This window comes from Toxorhynchites rutilus, chromosome 2 (assembly GCF_029784135.1).
Source record: "Toxorhynchites rutilus septentrionalis strain SRP chromosome 2, ASM2978413v1, whole genome shotgun sequence".
Classification (NCBI taxonomy): domain Eukaryota; kingdom Metazoa; phylum Arthropoda; class Insecta; order Diptera; family Culicidae; genus Toxorhynchites; species Toxorhynchites rutilus.
The window spans coordinates 100,470,002-100,484,630 of NC_073745.1; the positions used below are offsets into that span (position 1 = coordinate 100,470,002).

The 14,629-nt window shown below is 38.8% G+C and overlaps 1 protein-coding gene across 3 annotated transcripts in view; it reads left to right on the top strand.

Moving 5' to 3' along the window:
* The window catches only part of LOC129764251 (dnaJ homolog subfamily B member 6), a 299,378-nt gene that overhangs the window by 27,116 nt on the left and 257,633 nt on the right, over positions 1 to 14,629 (top strand). For all 3 annotated transcript variants that reach the window (XM_055763163.1, XM_055763166.1, XM_055763169.1), the window contains exon 2: positions 3,640 to 3,683. The gene's annotated coding sequence lies outside the window, so the exon portion shown is untranslated. The remainder of the gene's footprint in view (positions 1 to 3,639; positions 3,684 to 14,629) is intronic.

A 14,629-nucleotide genomic window follows, 5' to 3' on the forward strand; every position in this document is an offset into this window, starting at 1 on the left:
AAAAATTATAAATGGATATTAGCATTCCCGAATCAAATATGTGTTCTATACTACAGAGTAACACGTTCCCTCTGAGTGAAGAAAAATCTTGAACAGAAGATTTTCTAAAACACTACAAAAAATGTGTTTTTGGTACGTTTTTAAAATCGACGCAATAACTATATTATTTTATTGTTTTATTGTTTTCGTCAAAGCTACTAAGTAGCCTTTTACAGAATTTTTGGATTTTTGAAAACTATCTTTCGGTTCGCGGTGAGATTATTATTAGTTAGTTCTATAAAAAAAATTAAAAACCAAAAACAAAAGTTACACCATTTCCAAAATCACATGATAAGCTCCACACTCTGTTCCTCTTAATGTTTTGTCGAGTGTATTTTACCGATCAAATTCGATTGATTTTAGAGATCGTTCAAACAATAAAACACGTTTACGAAGAATTAGTTATTTTTTATTCACCAACCAATTACCCACTGAATGTGGTTTATATGGCAGAACAACGTTTGCTGGGTCAGCTAGTTATATATAAAATATTGAATAGATGAAAAAGAAACACTATTTTGTAATATACAGTGCTGATGGGCTCATGAGGAAAGGGGTGTAATTGACTTGATCGATTTCTCTTCATCAACTTTTTCTTTTGTTAATAACTCAACTGCAAAAACGTTCCAATTTGAGTTTGTTATATAATCCGATAGATGGGGTTCTGACCTATCTTCCACATTGTCAAATACAGCTGGGAATGTTTCAGTTGATTTAATTTTTATAAAAACAAAAAAGGATTTGTTAATAAATGTGAACTTTTGGGGTATGACATAAAAAAATCCACTCACGTATTTTTTTACCGTGTTTTCTTCATCGATGCACACCTCGGTTTTGACAGCTGCTTGTTTATATCTCAAACAAACACAGTTTTCGTGGCTTTTGCGTCAGCTTTTCGTGTGTAGTGACGTGTTTTTGACTCTGAGGAAGCATCCGGAAAATAGGTGGAAAGCAAACCTTAACACAGGTGCGAAATTTGATTGTGTGTGACTTCCAGTGTAAGCAGTCTTAACGAAACATTGCTGAGAAGTACGGGGTAAGCCGTGGTGCGGACCAGTTGGTCATTCGGAACATCAGATGCTCGGCAGCGTCGCCGAACGACCGGGAAGAGGACCGAAATGTAGGACTGATGCAAAACCGGACACGCCAATCATCCGAGAAGTAAAGAAAAACCCGCAAACGACCATTCGGGCGATTAAAGAAAAGTTGTGTCTGAACCTTTTCATTCGCAAATTTGCGTCCCTCAATTGCATTGTTTTAGTGCGCATGCAAGCAAAAGTTTGTTTACATATCAACAAAAGTTCGTGCAATCGATTCATTCCGTTTAAGTTGTTCGTTTTCGCTATGACTAGAATTGATCTTGAGACAAGAAAGAAAATTGTGCACACTGAAAAGTGTACTACCATCAACCAAATCGCAAAACGGTTTAAAGTGCACCACACAAGTGTGAAAAATATCATCCACTAGTATGACAACGAGTTCTCCTTGAATGATATTTAATTATTTATTTAATTGTTTCACATGACGTAAGACAAAGTCTTTTTTGTGTCAATAACGATTTTTACAAAACATGAGATGGATGATGATGGATGGAAAACATGAGATGGAAGAGATGGATGAGCTGAATCCATATACTGGTTAGTATACACTGCAGTTGGCACGTCAGGATTAGAAAAGTACAGTTGCACATCATCTGCGAACATTTGGACTCGACAGTATCTCAATATTCCGGGTAGGTCATCAATGTATGTAGAGAACAACAAAGGTCCAAGTACTGATCCTTGCGGAACCCCAGAGGTAACGGAAACTGCAGTGGAAGATATATGGCTACAATATACAATTTGAGTTCTCCCGGTCAGATACGACTTCATGAGGTCAACAGCAGATGATGAGAAATAGAAGCGTTCATGTAGCTTATGCAAGAGTCGACAATGTTTGTTTGCCCAGATCCGGCAAAAAAACCTGGTTCCAGTCAGCCCATGTTCGCTCGTACAGTAGTGACTTACATCAAACGATACCAATCGGTATCAACGCGTGATTTGGCCAAAAAGTTCATCAAGGCTCATCAAGGCTCCAATTTACAAAGATGAATGCTTGAAGAAAAGATTGCTGTCCCTCTATAAAAAGCATCAGTCGTCCCATTCTTTTCTGGCAGGATTTCTGCATCTGCACATTACGCTAATAATGAATACAGTGGCTCTCAGACAATAATATCCAAATCGTCGAGAAAAACATCAGTCCACCAAATTGTCCAGAGTTCCGACCAATTGTACGTTACTGGGCGATTGAGAAAAGGGTCTTCAAGAAGGAGGGAATAGTTTCCCAAATCATGAAGGAATTGAGAAAAAAATGGAAAGCAGCATCCAGAAAATGCACAACAGCTACTGTGCAAAATTTGATGAAAGGTCTTTCGTCAAAAGTGCGTTAGTTATATAGAGCATAATATTTTGATTTATGTTAGTCACACTATTGTTTCACATTGAACTGATTTTCAATAAACCAAAAACAAAAGTTGAAATAATATTCGCGTTTTATTTTTATGCACGAATGTTTCTAAAGACTTTACGATACAGTCCTTATGTACGTTTGATTGAATTCATTCCAGTAGCTAATAAAGAAAAATCCGTGACCGGAATAAATCGCCCCAGAAAACAACTCCAACAGAAACAACCGATCAGAACAAGTGTAGTAGATTAGAAGCATTGTAGCGCGGAAAAAACATCGTGGGTATAAAGCCTCACAGAAAAAGCGTAATTTCTAGTTCTTATTTATTCTGGGGTCAATTTAATGGGGCGAAGTCTCCATTTTACGAGAATAAGGAATCGAGACCTAAGCCGTCAAGATGACGCGATTCGAGTCTACAGTTTCTAGTTTCTTCTATGATGGACTTTACTGCATCTAATGTTGAATTCTAACGACAGGGGGATTAACTTAGCCCAGGGTCAAAAGAAAGATTACCCATCCCCCGGACTCAAGTTCCGTCAACAGCAGGTGTACATTTTTTTGCAAAATTAAAATCAATACTAATTAAGGAAAGCATTTACTCCATCCGTCTAGCATGCGGACCTCCCCCGTAAGGAAACCTTGCATGACAGTGCACAACACCTTCGCAACATTATTGCAATCTGAACCCAGCCCACGGAAATAGGCACGATCGGTGTTTAGCTTGTTGTGTAGCGGAGCCACTAGCACTTACATCGCTCCGCTTGCAACTGCAGGCACAGTCGGTAATTTCTCTAATTGCTTAAATGTTTCGTTTCTTCGCAACCAACCCTCACATTCGCGTACTATTTGGAGAGTTTCGTATAATCACATTTAAGTTTTCTAATGGTCAGCTGCTGGCGTGCTGGGCACACGCTTGCCCTTAGCCTCTAATGCTCATCCGCGGAGGGTCGTTAAAATGGATAAACTAACTAACGTCTGTGGGCATCTCCGGGGGTTTGGTCAGCAGCAGCAACCGTGTACCACCGGTAGCGAAAAAAAAAGGTTTAGATGAATAAAGTTTTTCTTTTTTGGCAGGTGTAGCATTTTAACAAAGTTGTTTCGATATTATGAAGCTATCTCTGTATCTCTAACGTGGTACTTTTGTTTCTGTTTCAGCGCCGTCGGAAAGTTCGCAGTGCGAGTCGTCCCGACTTGGAAAGGTTAGTTCAGAGAGGAAACCAGCCTCGCGATACGCGGTTGGGATTTATGATTATGACGTGATTTGGAAGCGTAAACGGACCTCGTCTGCGATGGGATGGTTATGATATGATGCGAAGAAACAGGAAACCACCATTACGAGGGTTATATGGCGTGGAGAAAACAAAAAAAAAACGCAAGAAATCGATATGCCTAACGTCAGTCCAGCATTCCCAACAAAGCATTTCTTTAATTATGATAGTTTTAAAGCTGCGTTCGATGGGTACTTTTCCCAACATTAGTCATGTTATAAAAAAAACGAAGCAAAATCCCTCGTAACAACCATATTAAGATCGCCTGTTAAGGGGCTCATTAGGCCCAAATTGTACCGATTTTTTTTTTGCTCAGTTCACTTCGTGTCCGTTTATGTGATCTCCCATACCGCGCCACGCCGCATGGAGTGCAACAAATTGAACGTTAAAAACAATTCAGTCTATCGTCAGCTAAAATGGGTGTAATCTTTCACTTTCTGCCCGGGGCAGCGATAAATTTTTGCGATTCAATATCTGTTTTCGGATAACCGGACAGGCTGCTGACTGGACCGGTCGTTTGCCGTGTGTGTGTGTGTGTGTGTGTGGGGCAGGTTCAGCGACGTGACTGACCTTTCGGGATATGGCTGTGGCCGACCCGTGATCCTCTCATACTTATTCGAAAGTCAAGTTTTGAAAAGGTGGGATTTATCTATGTGATACAGGGACGCGTAACCTAAGTCAGCTTGGTGCCTCGGATAGACTAGTTGAATAGCTCAGCTCGTATCTGCGTGGCAGAGTTCTTCGTGTCAAATTAGGGACATGTACTTCAGCTCCGTTTGAAAACTTGAGTGGGGTACCTCAAGGTAGCAACTTGGGACCTCTTCTTTTCACGATTTTCTTCAATGATGTGGCGCTTTTACTTGGCGATGGCTGTAAACTAATCTACGCTGATGATCTGAAATTGTATTGTGCGATAAAGAGCATCGAAGACTGTCATCGTCTACAACATTTGCTGAATGTGTTCCTCGACTGGTGCCGAAGGAACAAGTTGATTGTCAGTATTCCGAAGTGTTCCATCATAACGTTTCATCGAATATCGCAGCCCGTAATTTTCGACTACCACATTGGAGATATTATGCTCAATAGAGTTGAACAAATAACTGATTTAGGCGTCTTATTAGACAAAAAACTTTCATTCGTTAATCATCGAAATGCCACTGTTGCTAAAGCCAACCGACAATTAGGTTTTCTAACCAAAATAGCCAAAGACTTAAAAGACCCCTATTGCTTAAAAGCCCTGTACTGTTCATTGATTCGTCCTATCCTGGAGAACGCATTTCTAATTTGGATGTCCCACCAACTGAACTGGAGCTTGAGAATCAAAAGGATTCAAAAACGGTTTACTCGTATCGCCCTAAGAGATTTGCCTTGGCGTGACCCTGCAAACTTACCACCATATCGTGACCGTTGCAAGTTAATAAACCTTGACACCCTGGCCAGACGTAGGAGGATTCAGCAGGTAACATTTGTGGCGAAGCTGCTGAACAATGAAGTCGACTGCCCCCGATTGCTGTCGCTACTCGATTTGCGAGTTACTCGAGCTCTACGAAACACCGCTTTGCTCCATCCGAGATTTCATCGCACAGCGTTTGAATATGATGAGCCCAGTTTAATAAAGAGATAGGAATCCAGAAAAATTTTACGCTCGATTACGATCATTTTTCAGATATCATCGACATCAGAACCTACTGTAGCGCTAATATTGATTCGGTTCACTACCTAGTATTGGTCAAATTGCGTTCTAAACTGCCAGTCCTTATCGCTCACTACGGAACCTGCTACGTCGACTGCAGGAACCAAACGTTGCTGCAACATTCGCGCAACTACTTTAAACTGCGTTGCCGGGGTAGATGAACTGAATACTACTCGCCTCGATGAAGGGTACTGAAGTACCCTGAAAGCAGAAATTCAGCCATGCCATACCGATATTGTGATTCTCAGATTCTCGTGAAAAGTGGTAGATTTGTTCTTTATCGCAAATAACTAGACCCGTATTTTTTATTTTTTCTTTAGGGTGACCATTTCCGTTTTAAAGTGCTCCGAAAAATAGCTTTTTTTCATTTTTTTTTTTCTTGAAATGACTTCATTCAAAAATTCATAACTTTTGAACTATTGGACAGATTCTAATTATCGCCATATCAAATTAAAGCCAATCTCCTCGTCCTTTCAGTCTTTTTTTTAGTGCACCCGTGGCCGAGTGGTTAGCATCTCACATTATCATGCCGGGTGTTCGGGTTAGATTCCCGTTCTGGCCGGGGGATTTTTCGTCAAAGAAATTTCCTTCGACTTGCACTGTGGTCACGCGAATTCTAGAGCTTGCCACTAGGAATACATTCAAGGCGTGTTATTTGGCTTAATAAATCTCATCTAAGTATTAATAAATGACGCTAGTTAATGCATGCGTTGAGACGACAAAAGTTCCACAGGGAACGTTAACGCCATTCAAGACTTCAAGAAAAAGAAGACATCGTCTTTTCGTGCTCCAGTTGCAGAAAATTTCAATTTTGTTTCCGTTATTATTGATTGTATTTGTTTTTTATGATTTTCATGGTCTCGGGGCCAAGAGCGCAATATTTTTTATTGAGAGCTGAGGATTTTCAACATAAAATATCACAAAATCAGAGATGTGTTCTTTTTTGTTTTTAAGTTATGATTTTTTAAATTTAACCTATGGTTCAAAAATCATTTTTCACTTGTATCCCAAAAATGACTTTTTTCAAAAATTCATAACTTTTGAACTACTATACCGTTTATATGATTGAATTAAAAATATGAATTGAAGCACTTTAGCAAGTTTTCTTTGATAAAATACCACACTAGAGAATAAATTGGATTCCAGTTGCATAGATCCAGTATAGTCGCACAGAAATATTGAATGAACACTAAAAACATGTCAACTGAAAAATGATAACCTAAAAACGAAACAGAACATATATCTGATTTTTGGAAATGTTCTGTAAAAAATCCTCAGCTTTCAATTAAAAATATAGCGACCTTGGCCCGAAACCATGTAAACTATAAAAAACAGATACATTTAATAATCACGAAAACAAGATTCACTTTCTTCGCAAACGTAATATTTTTCCAATTAAGTCTAGCTCATTGGCTTGAATTTGCTATATCGATCATCTAAATCGGTTTAGTAGTTCAAAAGTTACGTTGGGACGTTAGACACATAACTCGGGAACTAATCAAGCAAACGAAGCCAGATTGTCAAAATGTCAAAAATAGATTTACCATCTTCTACCAATTTTTTAAATTTTCTACATGACTTCTATTTTATATGATTTTTTAAAAATTAAAAATATTTATTTTAGATATTGCAAGTTAAAGTTTTTTGACGTAGAACTACGTCTTTCAGGAAAGCCAAATCAGGAAACATGTTACTTTTTTATGAAATAAAGTTAACGTTAATAACTATTTTCACTGTGAACGAATTCTCATGATTTGTATACCAATCGAATCGGAAATTCTCTAAGATTTGTTTGATATGCTATACATTACAATTCGCTAATCTCTAAAGGGTTTAAATTCATAAAAACTGGAAGAACTTCCTTTTTCCCATACATTTGTTCTGCCGATTTGTGTGCTAACCCTACCCGTATTTCGCATGCAGACTTCAAAATCGATGTGGAAATCTGCTTTATAAATATGCATTCTAGTCGGGGGTATTTTTGTTCCCACCGAGCTGTGTTTCCCTAACACTGACTTCAAAATCAATTTTTCCTGGGGGAATCCTCTTTGTTAAAACATCCAAGTCGAGGGTATTTTTTTCCCACTGAGCTGTGTTTCCCTAACACGGACTTCAAAATTAATGTCCTTGGGGGAATCCGCTTTGTCACACACATTCTTTGTGTGGACACCGATTGGTATTTTTTGGTGTACTTTTATACTCGCTTGTCTGCACAACGACAACGACCGGAATATGTTTCCCTAAAACGTACTCTTAAACTGAGAAGCAGGGGAAAATCGTCATTTCAGATACTAGAGGTGAATGAACTTTCGCGGTTCGAGAACTACGTAAACATGAGATGTCCAATAATTGGAAAATACAATGATCGTTTGACAATTCTTCCGTTCACAAATTTTGGTAGTCGTAGGCATCATATCAAACGTAAAAGGACGTTCATCATATTTATTTGTAACGAAGAACATAATCTATTACAAAAGTTTCGAAGCATTCTAAAATAATATTCGAAGTGGTAAACAAGTGGATTTCATAATGTAAATGCGTAGTTCTACGTCGGAAATATGCGGCCGTGTCCTAGATACAACCCCTTACAATTTTTTTGTAAATGAAAAAAAGTACTATTTTTTTTCTTAATCTATTTTTTTCACGTTCGGACATCAATGCTCTAAAACTTTTTCTAAGACACTATTTCGGTAGGACTCGTAGTTTTTGAGATATAAATTATGAGAGATTTCTTTTACTAAAATCGATACGCCCTTTTCAAAAATTACACTTGAGTCAAAAAATTCCCAAATGGAAAACTCAGTTTAAGATAACTCATATTATTTTTTGTCAATTGTCGATTTCATTTGGAATTGCTCCTATACAGAAATCAAAGACATAGTCCTATGTCAAAAGAGTTTCAAGATGGCTGTGGAGTGGTTTTGTCGATTTGACCAACCTGGAAGTATTCTTCAAAGTGCCTTTGTTTATTTTGATTTGTAAGGTTGTCAAGTTGATTTACAAATATGGTCCAATTATGTAAAACTCTGTTCTGGATTCATTGAAAGAGAAAATTGTTCTCAGACAAATGCACAAAAATTCTTTACAATTGAGATCGTGCCCATAAACTTCCTGGGTTATCATATCAAATAATCGAAACTAAGTATTTGGTTTGTTTGATTGGAATGACTTCCTTTTCATTAAGACTCAGTTCAATAAGAGAAATCGGCAACCAGGAATGACGTATCCGATTGCATCTCTTTCGTATCATACTCGTATGTACGAGTTTTAACTGGTCCAGCATTATATTTCAGATAGCCGTACGCCATAGCTGCTGCTTGATAATCCAAACAACCGGAGTTCGAATTCCATTCGAGCAATTTTCTTAACTATCACCACCACTCGTTTTATACTTTATATTCTCCCTCTAAAAGACAGTTAAATATTTTCTATTTCTACAAACATCAATGTTCTCGTATTCACAAATGGCGATTCGTGAGGTTATAAAATTAGTTATAACTTCACGAATATTTTTCGCCATTTTTTTATTCTGTTATATATCGTATATACGTAAGACCATAGTCGTACTAGATGCATACTACAGGGTTTTCCATTTCGGGCTTCCGAAAGTATACAGCCCTGCGCTGACAACCGTTTGACATAGCTATCAACCAAAGCGTCATATCGTTAGTTGAATGTCTGCCATTTTACAAAATGGATCGTTTTAGCATCGCACAATGTGTTAATTTTGTTAAATTATACTATAAAAATGATGAAAAACCGGCAAATGTTTTTCGAGCATTACGGACGGATTTTGGTCGTCATGGACGGCCTACAGAGTATACAATCGCTAACAAACTGGATCCGTAGCGGATATTGTGAAACCTGTGCATCATCGTAATGTGCGTTCGGCCGAAAATATTGCTGCTGTTGCTGCCAGTGTGGAGGATGACCCGAATGTTTCGATTCCACGGCGTGCTCAGCAATTGGGCTTATCAAACACATTGATATCATTGTGGCGAATTTTGCATTTGGACTTGCACCTACATCCATATAAAGTCCAACTGGTACAAAAATTAGAGCGTGGTGACCATGGAATGCGTCGGGCATACGTCGATTGGCGTATGCGTCGGGCATACGTCGATTACGGTTGACATGTGGTTTCAGCAGGACGGCGCCACGTGCCACACAACACGACCGAACATGGCCATATTGCGAACGAAATTTGAGGTACGCATAATTTCGCGTTTTGGTGATGCCAATTGGCCGTTCAGATCATGCGATTTGAACCCGCTAGACTTTTTTTTGTGGAGTTATGCGAAAGACCGTGTCTATGCAAACTCTCCGCAAACTCTTGAACATTTGAAAGACAACATTCGTGAAGTTATGACCGAGATACCGCTCCATATGTGCCCAAAAGTCATCGAAAATTACCTGTTCTGGATCAAGGTGTGCGAGAAAGCCCTAGGTGGACATTTGAATGATGTTGTATTTCACACATAATGGCATAAACCAAACTTTAATTTGAAATAAGAGTTTCATAGAAATTCGAATTCTAAGTGTGTTTTATTTCAATTTGCTATCGGAATTTAAAGTTGGAAAACCCTGTAGATGCGTTGTTCGTTTATCCAAACTAATTCGCAAACATCGCATAATCAAGCAAATGAAACCAAATTTGGCATGTGGAGGTTTTAGGGTGCAATAAATGTTTTTACGGTGCTTAGACACTCCACCCCCCTCTCTAAGGGGGAGCTGCCATACAAATGCAAGACAAATTTCTGCATATCTCGAAAACTAATCAAGCAAATAGAGCCAAATTTGGCATGCGAATGTTTTAGGGGACACGAAAAACTTGAGAATTAATCAAACAAATGGAATCAGACTTAGTGAATAGGGGCATATATTTCAATTAAACATATTCCAACCAAACAAGACAATTGAAAATTTTCGGAAAATTGAAGGAAAATGGGAAAATTCGAAAAATTCAATTCGCATGTATTCTTATTGACAAGCGTTGTTAGTCCATTTGATGTTCGCGGTGACGAAATTAATCTTCGTTCGAAAGTGGAAATGGATTTTAAAGTGATAAAACGCACTCCTATATCCTTCTATCTATATATATAGAAAAGGATAGCCGAATGTATTGATAAGAGCAAAATTCGAGAAAGGAATTGTCCAATTTAGGGTTGTCTTCATTCGATTGGTAGTAGTACTAAAGTTTTCTAGTAAAAAATTATTTTAAAGGGTAGAGAATCAATCAATGAACAGTTCTGTGATTGGACCGATGAACGTGCGCTTAGCAAGAAAACGTGGATGTGATAACGAAAAATAAATTTTGGGCGGAACGAAGTTTGCCGGGTCAGTTAGTGCTGTATATACACCCAATCTAGCGCTGGTAGAAAAAAATATCATCAATGGCAGAAAAAAATGCTTTTCCCTGTGCTGGAGGGTGAAATGAACAAAAAAGAGCACATTTTCCAAGCGTTTTTAAATGTTTGTATACCCATACCTCGCTATACGGCCGCTCTTTATACGGCATTTTGCTATAACGGCCCTCTTCAATTCAGGCACGTTTTCGATTTACGGCCTAAAATGTTTCGTTATAACGGCAAAAAAAATTTGAGCATTGGTTATTGGTATATAAATCTTGCACAGAAGTGAAAAAATAATTGCGAGACTATAACTTAAGCAACAAAAAAATTAGGTATGTATACATACACATATTTCATGTAACATGAAGTTGTTTCATTTTTATTTATAGATTATTGTTGGTTTTTGTGTATGTATGTTGTGTGTATTGTATGTTTTATGTTTATGTTATGGATGTATTTTTTTTTTTTTTTTTATCCAAAATATATATTTTTATTAAGGCTCATATGGCGTCAACCTGACGGAGCCGGGAGTTCAATATTTCGACAATGTTTGCCTTATAACTATGTTAGTAATATGTAACCGATTACTCGCGGTTGGCTCGAGGTTAGTATTACAAGTGTTTTCGTAATTGTGATGTTGCTGTCTTCAATGATCTGTACCTGTGCCCGACACGGGATACTTCCTATTGGGATGCAGCTGACCGTTAATCAGCAACGCCCCCCTAGTCTGCACCCAATATCTAGCGTGGTGCGTCTTTTTCGACTCGAGGAATTCAGGATAGAATGATCACTAGCCGGCGCAATCATCAGCTCGTGTAGAGTTGTCATGAGCGGTACAACCTTTGGCTTTTGTTGAATCATCAGTGGACTGCACAACCTTTGGCCCGTGTGTCTGTAAAGAGTGTGTGTATGTATTGCCGCGACTAAGTAAAAGTTTATAGATCGGATAGGAAGGATACGAAACAGGGACACAAAGAAGGAAACATCATTAAACGTTGACATCGGCGTTTCTGAGGAACAGGTATAGATGAAGCAGAAGATCAGGATCACGGCTACCTAAGATATCCCGGACGGGGATATCCGATTGTCTGCCTTTTGCTCTCAGTGCTCTAGAGAGCTGAGAGCGAGCAGCATGGAACTGGATACACGACCAGACAATATGCTCGATGTCGTGGTAGCCATCGCCACAATCACAAAGATTGTTTGCTGCGAGCCCAATGCGATAGAGATGCGCGTTTAGGTTGTAGTGATTGGACATAAGCCGAGATATCACGCGAATGAAATCACGACCGACATTCAATCCCTTAAACCAAGCTTTCGTCGAAACCTTAGGGATAATCGTGTGTAACCAACGACCGAACTCATCTTCACTCCACATGCGCTGCCAACTAACGAGTGTGTCCTGACGAGGAATGTGAAAAAATTCGTTATAAGCAATTTGCCTTTCAAAAAGTGTGCCTTCTGAAGCGCCCACCTTAGCTAGCGAGTCCGCTTTCTCATTCCCCGGAATCGAGCAATGAGAGGGAACCCATGCTAAGGTAATCTTGAATAATTTTTCGACCAAAACACTCAATATATGTCTTATTCTTGTTAGGAAATAAGATGAGCGTTTATCAACTTTCATTGAGCGGATTGCCTCTATTGAGCTGAGACTGTCTGAAAAAATAAAATAATGGTCGATGGGCAATGTTTCAATGATCCCTAAAGCGTAGTATATCGCACCCAGTTCAGCGACATACACGGAACAAGGATCTTTGAGTTTGAAAGAGGCACTGGAATTTTCATTGAAGATGCCGAAGCCAGTGGACCCGTTTATGCATGAACCGTCAGTAAAGAACATTTTATCAGATCTAGCTTTCCCATATTCTGCCGAAAATATCTCCGGAATATAATCGGAGCGTAGATGATCTGGGATTCCATGGATTTTTTGTCGCATGGACAGATCAAAATTGACAGAGCAATTGCAAAAGTATGGGAAGCAAACTTGGTTGGAGATGCCCGGTGAAGGGTGCACTTCATGGGTAAGGTACTCATGGTATAAAGACATAAAACTTGACTGAGGAGTCAGTTGGAGTAGATTTTCGAAGTTATCAATCACCAATGGATTCATGATCTTGCAACGGATGAGAAATCTGTAGGATAATTCTGTGAACCGAAGGGTAAGCGGGGGTACTCATGCCAAAACTTCGAGACTCATCGTATGTGTCGAATGCAAACACCCCATGGCTATACGCAAGCAACGATATTGTATTCTCTCCAGCTTGAGAATATGAATCCTGGCAGCTGATCGGAAGCAAAAACTGCCATATTCTAACACTGATAATATCGTTGTTTTGTACAATTGAATGAGGTCTCCTGGATGGGCGCCCCACCATGTTCCGGTTATTGTTTGGAGAAAATTGATTCTTTGCTGGCATTTCTGTTTCAAATACGCAATGTGTATTCCCCAGGTACATTTAGAGTCAATGTAATTTTGTTTGAAATGAAATAAATTTAAATGAATTTAATTTTTTATTCAAATGAAATGAAAATGAAAAGTTAAAATGCATTTTGAATGATAAACCATGTTACATATTTGACAATTTTGGAACCGATCTGATTGAATTTGTATGAATTTGTATTAGAATAATCGGTTCTTTATACGGCTTTTCGCTTTGCGGCCAAATTTCATGGAGCCGTTCTAGGCCGTAAACCGAGATATGGGTGTATGTATTCCAAACGATGCAAAGCAGGGATCGAACCAAGGCCGGCTAGAATGCAAGCCTGTTTTCCTACACTTTCCACATAGCCACTGGTACTGTTGTACAAATAAGTGAGAATATTACACCACATTATAAAATGAAAATGGATCTGAAAAGTATGCATGGCAAGTGTTTTCTAAGAGTGAAAAGGGAAGCATAAACGTAAATGTATATTTTTTCCGGACGTGGGTCGTGTGTATATTGTGTACACTGAAGTCGCTATTTACGCGTTTTTTTTTTATAGATTTTTGTTGGTACGCGGTTTTATTTTACGCCGCTTTTTTACGCGGATTTCGGAATTTAGGCGGTTTTCTTTTACGCGGATTTCGAAAATTACGCGGTTTTTTTTACGCAGCATCAACCGCGTAAACATTCATTCGCTATCCAACTCTTGACGAGTAAAGTTCAGTTTCGTTATTGTGCGTTGCCACTTTTACTATTGTGCGATTGGTATAGTGTACGAGTGAAGGTCATTGCTGTCCGCTTTCGAATTGACCTTTTGTGAAGTGGAACAAAGGAAGCAGCGCTCTTGCAGCTTGCAGCCCTTGGCGGCTGTTGAACATTGGCATAACGGGATCGCCATCGTGTGGCTGTCGTTAACGGGAATTATCATCACGTGACCGTGTGAGCTATTCTTGCGCTATTGTGTTGATCCATAGCGTGTAGCCTCTGTCTCTCCCTGGTTAGGGCAGTAGAGCGCAGTATCGGAACAACTTTTATATTAAGGTACACATATTTAATATTAATATTATTGTTCAACTCATATGTTCATTGCTTAATATTATCATCATAATTTTTTGTTTGTTTGTTTTGTTATTTTTTTTTTGAGATTATTGTTAAAATCAATAATAGATTAGAAATAAGACAAAAATTTTTGTAAAATGGAGAATAGTGGAGGATCTCCAGAGATGGAGATCTCCGATAATGAATCCCATTCAAGATCTTGGAAAAAACATAAACGGATCCCTCAAAAAGATGATAATTCTTCTGGGGACGAATCTGCTCATCCTTCCAAGCCCCCCTCTAAGAAAATAGCAAGCCTCCCTTCTGAACCCACTGTTACTTCCACTCCCCCTCTCCCATCATCGATTT